Source organism: Palaemon carinicauda, chromosome 40 (genome assembly GCF_036898095.1).
Source record: "Palaemon carinicauda isolate YSFRI2023 chromosome 40, ASM3689809v2, whole genome shotgun sequence".
NCBI classification, from domain to species: Eukaryota; Metazoa; Arthropoda; class Malacostraca; order Decapoda; family Palaemonidae; genus Palaemon; species Palaemon carinicauda.
This window is the reverse complement of record NC_090764.1, coordinates 39186815-39199314: the sequence shown is the minus strand read 5'-3', so window position 1 is coordinate 39199314 and position 12500 is coordinate 39186815. Positions and strand designations below refer to the sequence as shown.

The following is a 12500-nucleotide window of genomic DNA, read 5'->3' as shown; positions in this document are numbered from 1 at the left end:
AAAGTACTAACTTCAATGAAGTCATTTTCCTTTGCCCTGCGTAGCTATAATACATATTTTATGTTCATCGGATTTCCACACACGTATTTATATACATAAATACATACACACATGTATGTATATAAACATATATAATTATGCATATATACATACACAAATATATATTATATATTTAGTTATGTATACATACATATGTATCATATATACATATATACACATATATGTATGTATGTATATATATATATATATATATATATATATATATATATATATATATAGAGTATATATATACCGGTATATATATATATATATATATATATATATATATATATATATATATATATATATAATACACACACACACACACACATATATATATATATATATATATATATATATATATATATATATATATATATATATATATATATATATATATATCTATATATACAGTGTAGTCTATTTAAAATATCAAAAATATATTACAAAGGCAATTGATGCAAAATCTTAATCAAATTTGTTCTATGTAATCAAAGGTTACCAAAATTTTAATAACATTGCATTTGCGTATTTCTGATAACCTGCTTACAAAATAGGTACCGTTAAATAAACCCCAAAAATGTGTACCCTCAAGAAAAGGCACAATATGTCTCATGGTTTACTGAAACAAAATCTGGTACACGGACTACGCAAAACTACAGACCTATGTAAGGAAGAGAACCATTGTCACGTCCGTCAGTTCGTGCATGGCACAAGAAATTTATGGAGACAGGGACACTGCTGAATAAAGAGAGGAGTGGATAACCAAGAACATCTGAACGAAACATCGATCGTGTAAGACAAGTGATTGTTCTCCTACAAAGTTCATCCATACTACTGCCAGAAGCTTACAGCAATCTCGTTCACCAGTGCACAAAATCCTAAACAAGAACTTGCAATTGTACAAATACAACATGCAACACATATAGGCCCTCGAGTCGAATGGTAATCCAAAACGAAGAGTTTGCAGTTAACATTCTGGAATGGATTTCTTAGGCTGGAACGTTCCTCAACCAAGATATGCAAGTGATGAGCAAATTTCATGTTTCAGAGAAAGTCCTTACATATAATGTGAGAATACGGGGATCAGAACATACCCATGCGGCTAAGGAACTTCACTGAAATAGCTCCAATTTGGATGCGTGGTATGAGATTATGTGCAATCTAATCATTAATTCTATTTTCTTCCCGGCGACATCAATTACTGCATGTTTACCCTGACCTTTTGGCTAAATATGTAGCATCAAAACTAGTTGGTCTTCAACTAATAATCATTTTCTACCAAGATGGTGCACCACCATATAGGTGACTGCATGGTCGTGGTTTCCTAAATCAAACATTTCCAGACGAGCTTTTGTGAGGGACTGGCCAATTCCAGGACACGCTCGTTCACCAGATATCACTCACCTAGTGTTCTATCTATGAGGATATATTGAAGAACATCATTGATCTCAAGCAAAAGATCACTAATGCCATAGCTACCATTAGCAAGAAATCGAGAACCTTATTAATGAGTTTCACGTACCTAATGGTTCTCATATAGGGGTCTATTAAATGAGGTAATTGAACTTGAAAATCTACTCATTTTGTAATAATTACAATATATTGGTCAGCTCATTTACTTGTGCAATATATTTTCAAAATTGTAAATAGACTTTATGGACATCCTGTATATGCACATACTGACATACTGTACACACAAGCATCTATATATACAGATTATGTGTGTGTGTATTATGTACTATATATACAGTATATGTACTGTACAGTATGTATAAATACAAGGTGTTCCCAACAAGTTTTCAGCTGTCACAAAACTGGTCTCTTTTATAAGAAAATCACAAGGAGGACTTCCATCATCTATGAAGAACAAATGTTGCCGGGGGCACAACCCTTTGAATGATAGGTGAGAGAAAAAAAAAAACAGAATTTTCAAGAACAACATGATAAAGGACCACCTACGCATGAAATGTATGGTCAACAATAAAACCTGGGCAACTAGGCAGCTCTTCATTGAGTGGATGCATAAAGAGTTTGGAACCATAAAGAGAAAATGATTCTAAGAGAAACAGTTGCCACCTAGGGCCTTCCTCGTCATGGACAATGCACCTGGCCACGCTCCAGACACAAAGAAGGGTTGTCAAGGGAGATTTCCTTTATCAAAGTAAAGTTACATCTCTCAGATGGGAGGGACTTTGATGGTTCTTAACCTGAACCAGGCCTTGTGGCCGAGAACATTCTTTCTATATTTAAGTTCATAGGCTTTAAAGTGATCAAAAATTATGTTGAAGAGTTGGTGGTGGACCATGACACAGCACTGACGGCAGAAGAACTCAGACACTTTGAAGAAAAATCGAAACAGATAGCAAAAGTGGACATGTATTCAGAGATGAAGAAGGGAAGGGGTGAATTACACAAGTATTAGTTATGAAATTATCATAAACCGACAAATGTTACGAATCTACCAATCAGCTATAATGGCTGAGATGGTTTGATTTCTATTCCAAGTACAAATCCCAAATTCAGCGAAAATATATACGGCACAAGCGCTATCAACTCTCATCTCTTTTTATAGGTGATGGTCAAGTTAACCGCCTACCTTTACTTCTAGTCTGTACCATGGATCGAAGCCTTGGCAAGGCAGATGTATTTTCCCTAAAAAAGGAGAATTTCCTATGAGTCGTGATTACGTCGAAAAGCTAAATCGATATTAAAAAGGTTTATGGCTTATACACACACACACACACACACACACACACACACACACACACACACACATATATATATATATATATATATATATATATATATATATATATATATAGATATTTATATATTGTATATATATACACTGTATATATAAAAACACTGTGTATATATATATATATATATATATATATATATATATATATATATATATATATATATATATATAATTTAAATCATAAATAAAAAACTTTGCATAATACTATATATTTTCGAATTTTCGCAGCAACACTTGAAATGGCTTTTGAACCTTGTCATAAATACCTAAATGTATATTATGATTGTCGGTGTGTGTTAATTGGGAAAAAAAAAATAACAATAAAATCCAAGTTATTTTCACAACAACCGCCTAATCTTAAATTAACTATATGCTAAAAATACAAGATTACACAATACAATAAAGAGTAAGTCTGTCCAAATCTGGGTTATTTTCAATAAAATGCATTTGTGATTTTAAAACTTCTTAGAACAAGAAAGGAAGAATAAATAAATGTATAGCGAATACATCATTATAAGAAATATAAAAATTAATAACTTTAATCATCTTACTTACCAATAACCTGGTGTACTTTCCCGCATTTGGATAAACTCTGCAAAATAAAAAATAAAATCTTTATCAAAATCATATCCAAAGATGACAAGTGCTTCTAGAAATCATGCGTGTACAAAAAAAGGGAAACTCTACAGATAGCTTTTAAAGTGCAAATATATTATGCACAAAAATCTAGACGTCTTACATTTAATAACCTAGAACTGTAATTATGATTATTATCACTGTAAATGACTGGAACAGCTACTAGCAAAATGTTCGAATTTTCAATTGCTGAAAAGAAACTTTATCTTGATCTCTAATAATATATAAATATTCAATATAATCGCCTTCTTTCTAAAAAATAAGCAAATAAAACCAATGACAGTTATATAATTGTTTCTAAGGCAAAAAAAATATATTCTAAAATCTACACCAATAAGAAATAAATACAAAGACAAAGAAAATAGAATTAATGACAACGGATATGCGTTTAAACATAAATGTATAATCACACGCACACCAAGACACACACACACACCCACACCCACACCCCCACACACACACACACACACACACACACATATATATATATATATATATATATATATATATATATATATATATATATATATATATATATATATATTTATTTATTTATCTGCATATATATATATATGCATATATATATCATATATATATATATATATATATATATATATATATATATATATATATATATATATATATATGAACATATATCACAAGCACACGTGATTTTAATTAATGTAAATATCAACCACGAATTGCATTTAATACCGAATTCTATCTTGGGAATACATATCCACTTGGAATTCATTTTATGGTAACAGCTTCTGGCCGGGTGGTGATTCGAACCACCACCTGTACGGCTAGAAACCATGCTGGCAGGGACCCTACCGACTCAGCTATATATATATATATATATATATATATATATATATATATATATATATATATATATATATATATATATATATATATATATATATATTAGATAGATATAATACTCAAGTCCAAAAACGATAATATCAAATATATAAGGGCTGATAACTAGACTTGACGTAGTAAATACAACAATTCAATATTTAACAGAAAAGCTTTATGGGACGATTATGAATAAAAGTCACTAAAATATGCTCTCTATAAGCAAAGCGTAATAGGTAATGGAAAATATGGGAAACACAACATAAATCATTAACAATCAATATGTTTTTTTTTTCCGGGTAGTATATATTTTACCTTCAATTGGCTGGTAAAATTATGAAAAATCAAACAATGGTTATAATGCTCTTCTAATCTACGAACTTCGTATGAGACAATGAGCTAATAACAGTTCCACAAAAAATTGAATAGGGTTTTGCTAGCCCATTGGAATCGTCACTGTCTGGTATTCTGCAGGACAGGAGTTCGAGACTCGCTCGAGCTCGATAGTTCCTGGTAGTATCTGCTACCTCCCCGTCCTTGTGTTCTATTGATGGGGGGTGGGCCAGCTTCTAGGTCTTCCTGCCGAGTCATCAACAGCTATTGCCTGGCCCTAATTGGTCCTATTTTGGGTGGAGAGGGGCCTTGAGCGCTGATCAAATGTATATATAGTCAGTATCTAGGGCATTATCATACAAGAATATTGTCACTGTTCCTTGCCTCTGCCATTCATGATCGACCTTTAAACCTTAAAAGGTTTGACAAAAATAAAGTAAGAGAAATTTATAGCAGAGATGAGGGAAAATGAAGACTCGTTTATAATGCATGAATAATAGCTCTGTCAAAATGACAAAAATGGGAATAGGGACATATTTCTTTCTCTGTAAGCCAGATAAGGGATTTCTTTATAATATATGGAAAAAATGCTTGGTTAAAAAGATAAAATAGGTGCTTCTACCACATTTGTATAATGTGTTGTTAAAATGTAAAAGAAAAAGTACTTACATCAGCAATCGAACAGGAAAACGGACTAGAAAGCTATAAACAGAGGCGTGTTTTAAGACATTAGCTCTATATACTGTACATGCATACTCGTACATATACAAATATAAATATACACATGCATAACATATATGTATATATATATATATATATATATATATATATATATATATATATATATATATATATATATATATCACCCGTAGTTAATCCACTGCAAAAAAGACCTTATATGTCCTTCCACTACCGTCTGTTTTTAGGCCTTTCTAACGCTGTTTATACCGGCAATTTTTTACAGCTCGTTAATCAATCGTCTTCCCTTCCTTCCCCTGGTTTGTTTGCAATCTCTGGGAACCCATTCTGTTATTCTTTTTGTGGATCTATTTGACATTCATTAAATGTCCTGCCCATGTTCATTTCATTTTCTTGTTGCTAGAATATCGTCTACTTTAGTTTGCTCTCACATCTACGTTGCTCTTTTACTGTCGCTTATTGTTAATACCATCATTATTCTCTCCATAGCTCTTTGAGTTGTAACTAGTTTATGTTCTAAGGCGTTACTAAGGCTCCAATTTTCTGATACATAAGTTAATACTGATAGGGCCATCTCATTTAACACTTTTCTTTTTAGATAAAATGGCATTTTACTTTTCATAATCTCATATTGTTTACCAATCTTTTAATTTCAGTCTTACGTCCTATGGATATACTTACTCTGTTATATTGCTAAATTCTACACTTCGCACCAATTGCCCAAACCGTCATCCTATACGAATCACAAGGTTTCAAGATGCCATCTAAACAGCTCATGCGTAGCATAGTGTCACCTAAGTACGTATATTCGTTAACAATCTCTAGAGGTTCGTTCATATCCTTCATTAGCTGTTTCTGCATTTTCATTGGATATTATCTTAGCTTTACTCATATTCATTTTCAGTCTTACTTTTCTAAAAAAAATTTCAAATCTCCTATCATCTTTTGTAATTCCTCCCATGATTCAATAAAAAGAACTATGTCATCCGCATTTCTTGAGTTGCTAAGGTATTCCCAATTAATGTTAATTCCTACATTTTCCCAACCTGAATATATACAAAACAATCTGACTGCTATCATAGGATATCTATCCCACAAAACCTCAGTAGTGACCAATGTATGAAGTACCCTATAATCTCCGGTTACACTTAAATCGATTGTCGTGAAAATATTGTCTCTAATTTCGAAAAATAATCCAACCTGAATGACAAAACAAAGTCAGCATTTAAGAAATATTACCTTATCCTAAATTATTCAATATTTCAGGACGGGGATGATGATTTCTGTACTGACACGTCCATTTTACATGTATTCAAAGCGATTTATAAGAGATAAAAACTTAAACGAAGCCTGAAAAAAAAAACTTGAAGATTATCACCACTTTAATTGAATAAACCAGTGAGAAAATTTTTCCAAGTCAGTATCAAAGTAGTAAAAATGTTATCGTTAGTATCATTGACAACAAAGGGATCAGATGGAAAGCCTTGAAATAATGATGTACTATCACCAACGTTCGTTTACAGAAGTTTCACCAGAAAGAAACCTTTACAGATTTTTTACATATTTCCAGAAATTCTATACACCACTGAAGGATAACATTTCTTAAATTCCCTTCCTCATTTACAATATTTCGTTCATCTCATAAGTTTCTTTCATCTACAGTTCACTGGAATTTTGTAGCGCTCGCTAGCACGTAATTAACGTGTCATCTTGAATCCTTGGCTGACACCAAATCAATTACATGGGCCAATGATTAATTTCGGAAACTGACTCCCTTGAGAGGGAGAAATCATCCTTCATTTAATGCTAAGCGAATATCAGTAGCGTGGTATCTACAGAGTGAAAATAAATGCAATATTATGGATCTCTAAACAATCCTATTTTTCTGATTTAAAAACATGAGTGCATAACTACTTACTTAAGAGAAATATTTATCGAAAATAATCAATTAAATACAAAATTGGTTATCACTGAAAATCTAGATATAACTGTTATATATTTGCACATTAAATTAGAGGTGTATATAATTTCTCAAGGTGAATGGAGAAAATACTGATTGTCCAAACTAATTTCAAGTTAAAAGTAAAGTTTAACCGAGCCGATTCTTAAATTAATTCGTTTCAGTATTTGGGTAACATTGAACTATATATAAATCTGCTTTCTAAATATGTTGACCTTTGTTTAAACGATCATGCAACAGTACCAGTGGATTTATGAAGCGTACCAACAATAACATGGACGACATGCAACCGAGAATCACTTTGGAGCAATGCATAAGTAATATCTACAAAAGAACAGCAAAACAACCTCTCAAGAGAAATGAAATAAATCTAAATTGCTTGTTGGATATTGTACTAGTTATTTTCAACCCTAGTAATAACTCTATGCAATAAGAATATTAATGGCTAGGCATATTACTGCTCAATATGGGCGTGAAATTTGGTGGGATCAGCCATTGCTGTGTCAATATTCAAACAGCAATGGCTCAGCGGCCTCGAATGGATACAGATAACCCTCTTCCCAAGCAAACCTTATCACATCTAGGTTTATTCGTTTACCTATTTCTAAGCCAAAAATAATTATATATCAAAACGGAGGAGGTCCCCATCAAAAAACAAAGGTTAATAGAAAAAAATGTCTGCATAGGGAGACCTGCGCATCTAACGAAACAAGATGTAAGAGCATACCATAGAGAAAAATCATATTAGTTTGATTTGTCAAGGATTTTATAAGCATTACAATACAAGAGGAAACCGTCGAAAAATGATAAAATTACACTATCAAAATTCCCCAATAGCGGTTCTTAGCCTTATGACCTAGTTATGAGAGCTTCCGAACAGCTCTAAAGAAAGCAAGTCATAGCTGACGAGATCCCATTTAAGATTAGTATACCCTCTCATTACCAAAAACGGCTCAATGACAGAGCTTAGTATAGGTATAGTCTTGGAAGCAAAATTAATAGCTCTTTCAGCAGGAAAATACAGAGAAGAGACAAATAATAATACTGATCTTGATTATAACACCTTAGATATTGGGCAAACATTGATTTAATGAAGGGAAAATTTACAGGAAAACACAACAAAGAGGTCAGAATATGATTTAAAATGTTGTACTGGCTTTCAGAATTTAAAGTACAGAGGTTAAGAACGACTGCTTTGATATTTTTTGTTCGGAATTTAGTCAACATGGTTAATTTTCGTTTCCTTATTATTATTATTATTATTATTATTATTATTATTATTATTATTATTATTATTATTAGAAGTTATAAACTTAGCTTTCAAGAATCCCAACTCCAAGAGAGGCCAACTTCGTTCGCTCCTGCTGTTGGAAATGTGCTCTAGCGTTGGGAACCAATCAGAAAAAAAAATCATTTAGATAAGGAAACGTATTTTAGACTTGTGTCATTAGACTTGTGGACTGTGAAAAGAGACTTCAACGTCAAATTTATTAGCAAAGGTATTGACCTAAATGAAACAAGTATTTTCATTCTGAAAGGGCACATATTCATGTAAATCAAAATTAAAACTATATGCAGTGGCTAATACGGGTATGACTGGCTATGCAAGACGGGTCCCCGAAAGTATTACAGCAGAGCGTCCCAGGGAAGTAGAAGAGCGTGGGAATGAAACGAAAAATTGTAAGTTGGGTGAAGAAACCCAATCTGGATGTGAAAATAGTAATCCTTAAGATAAGATTTCGGTGTGTTGGTACATGGATTGCAAAGAAAAAGCACGAAGCCTGTTATTTTGAGGAAACAGTACAGTTATGAATTTAAGGGTAGTGTGCAAAAAACAAGAAAAGCCGTAGAGCTAGGAAACCGCAATATTGTGTCTTTTCTCTTCCATTTGTTCGTTTCGCTTTTGATGTGACCTCCACGTTCGTCTTTAAATAAAACAAAGCCGATCAAAATAAATCTAAAATCAAATATCCATAACAATAATTTACCCATGTTTGATTTTAAGCTTCTTCGCCTCAACGCTACTCTCTCTCTCTCTCTCTCTCTCTCTCTCTCTCTCTCTCTCTCTCTCTCTCTCTCTCTCTCTCTCTCTCTCTCTCCCCCAGCCCTTATTTATTCTCGTTACCTGAAAGCGACCCTTCAATTTGCATCCTATCTTGTTGAATGACGTTGGCATATAAATAAGAAGACGTCATTTTCCTTGACTGATTCAGGATATACGACCTGGATTAAAAGGCCTCGCGTCATTGTGAACTTTTCTACTTATTCAGATACATCTTTCTGCTTACCTGAAGGGGATCATATTTAAATAGGAGTATCTTTAAAATCCTAAAACCGAATAGAATTACCACACGCAGAATTAGAATTAGCGACTGAGGATTATTTTTATTTAATCTGAACTTTAAATCAAATGTCTCTCTCTCTCTCTCTCTCTCTCTCTCTCTCTCTCTCTCTCTCTCTCTCTCTCTCTCTTTCCTCGTTATACCCTCCCGTATTCACAAGAGGGGGTCTCAGTTATAATAACCCACATTACATATGAATCTTTGACGATCATTCTTACCTTGGCTTAAAAGATAAGTCTCTCTCTCTCTCTCTCTCTCTCTCTCTCTCTCTCTCTCTCTCTCTCTCTCTCTCTCAGAGGGGGTCTCTGTCATAACGAACCACATTACATATGAATCTTTGATGATCATTCTTACCATGGCTTAAAAGATGAAAGTCTCCTCTCTCTCTCTCTCCTCTCTCTCTCTCTCTCTCTCTCTCTCTCTCTCTCTCTCTCTCTCTCTCGCTGGTGGACCAATGCCCATAACTTCCATCCATCGCCCTTTACACCAAATTAGATGTCGTTTTTCTCATGCAATGGGGTTCACGGTCTTATTGGGTGACATCCAACGTCCCATTTTTCTTCCTCATGACTTGACCCAAGTAATTGTTGCTGCGTGAGATGAGATCCGAGCTCGATTTTGTTTATTTATTTGTACACAAACCCATGTATGCTTTTGTGTACTTGCGGGTCTATAAGGGATACTTTTAACCATTCATTCATTATGCAAGCATACATCTATGTGTACAGTTGGACACATGAATTCTTGGTACACTGTTACATCCCTACTTTCATCTCTCCCTATACTATCTCTTTCGATACTCAGTGTAGTAAGGGTGCGTTAGGGTACAAATCATCAAAGCGAGGTGTGCCGGGAATTCCTGCGTCCTACTGTACGTGCCTACGATGGTATTGATTATACATTGAAAATATCTTATATAGAGTATATCCTACATTAAATAAACATTATTCGACATTGAATGGATAACTACCAAATCAATATTAACTGGACTAGAAAAAAAAAAGAAGAAAAAAAAAAACACCTGACTGACTGACATCTTGATGACGCGTGGCGTACGCCCGATGGTGGACCAGTCTCTCACAGGCGATTCTGTCATTTTGAAGGGAATAAAAGGTGAGGTGGTTACCCGTATCTCATCACCGTCTAATATACTTGATATCGATTTCTCCTGAAGACCGTCAAGGCAGTCGGTCGATTTCCCTTACTAACTACCAGAAGAAGAAGGAGAAGAAGAAGAAGAATGTCTAAGGCACATATGCCAGACTCACTTATCATTTAATAACAATAGGCAAAAATGGAGAGAAAAAAAAGCAGCGTTCCTCGAAAGTCGTTCAGCAAAATGACACAGTTCTCTGCAACGGAGACAGCTCTTATAGGTAACTGTTGCTTTTCAGGCAATGAACTGTAACGGCAACCAGTTAGGTTGTAACTGAGAGACTTGTGAATGCGAATGAAGTACATTTGGTCGGAGCTATAGTAATTATACAACCCGTTCCAGTCAAGAACTGCACAAAAATTCAAACACAACGGTATAGGAAAATACATAAAAAAAATTTAGGTTATCAACAAAAGGGGAAATCGATAAAAAAAAAAAAACACCGCTACAATGTACGAGCGTGTGTGATACACGAACGGTACAGAGCCATGCAAGATTGGCCCTTCATACCGCAACATGGAAATAACAATGTGGAAAAAAAATTATCTTAAGAATGCAAAGGTCCAAATGCATATTCTATAATAAACATTTTTATTTTTAAAGAAGTTTGACATGATTATTTATAACAGATAAGTGATTATGTATTCAGAAATAGGACGATTTTCAAAATAATACATAAATAAAAAACTTAAAAAAATACAAATGAGGATCCATATACTTGTGATTTACTTAATCGGCAAAATCATTCTTCACAATATATGGTAATTATAGTTATAAGCAAATGATTTTCTGATATTTTGCATGATAGATGATAACCAATTTGGATCTATCAATGTAAATTCATTAAGAAAAGCTCTCAATAGATTATCATATTACAGCAAAAATTTCTGCACATTACCTATATAGACTTGATTTTAACCAAAACACTAGAGAAGAATGTTGGGGAAAACGGTATGGATATAGCTTGTTTATAGTCATTAGACGTTCCCTAGAACTGTTTAACAACTAGTTCATTGAAACAAATACTTCATGGCTGTTGGGTATACATACAAATGGAGTAAATAGAGAAATTGCCGAAAGAGTAATCGCACTTGGGATGTTTTTGTAATAAAAGAGAGGGGGCTGAGAATGTAAGATTCGGCACCCTCGCGACTTGCTTTGCTTGCTATCATCATCCACACACTATTTCATAGCCAAACTGTTCCCTAGACAGAGTCTTTCTTACTTATTAATGGAAAACTAAGCTATGAGCTACGGTGTTCTTGGCAGTAGAGCTAATACTTGTGTTCTTATGTTTAGAACAGTTTCTTAAGTTTAAAAGAGGGTGTAACGCTACCCCAAGAAAGTGTAATGTTCACAACATTTCTTCCTTTTTACAATTTGTATTTTTCAATTTAAATGATTTTTTATTGAAACATAATTCAGTAGGTTTGAAAGCATAGGATTCCATATGTAGATCATGCAAATAGAACAACTACAAGTACTTCTAAGCAGACCATATGCTTCGAGCAACTCATTTAGCTGCCCTCTTAAAAAGAAATGGGAGCCATTTTTTATTTTCAATTAGCCAATCGGCCAGATTTGATAATATCACTTGGAGAACAAGCGTGTCAAATTTGCAGTAAAACAAGTCAAACATTGATTTTACAAATGAACAGGGCAATATTCAAAGTTATTCAAAACAAAAACTATACCATCACTAATCCCGAG

At 33.5% G+C, this 12500-nt stretch overlaps 1 protein-coding gene and 1 long non-coding RNA gene across 2 annotated transcripts in view; one reads left to right on the top strand and one right to left on the bottom strand.

The window, feature by feature from the left end:
- Window positions 1-12500, top strand: part of LOC137632019 (uncharacterized protein DKFZp434B061-like) — a 280319-nt gene that overhangs the window by 69958 nt on the left and 197861 nt on the right. The window lies entirely within an intron of this gene.
- LOC137631712 (uncharacterized) overlaps window positions 3246-12500 on the bottom strand; it is a 242290-nt gene continuing 233035 nt past the window's right edge. Inside the window, exon 3 of the long non-coding RNA XR_011041937.1 lies at window positions 3246-3395. This is a non-coding gene — a long non-coding RNA (uncharacterized lncRNA). The remainder of the gene's footprint in view (window positions 3396-12500) is intronic.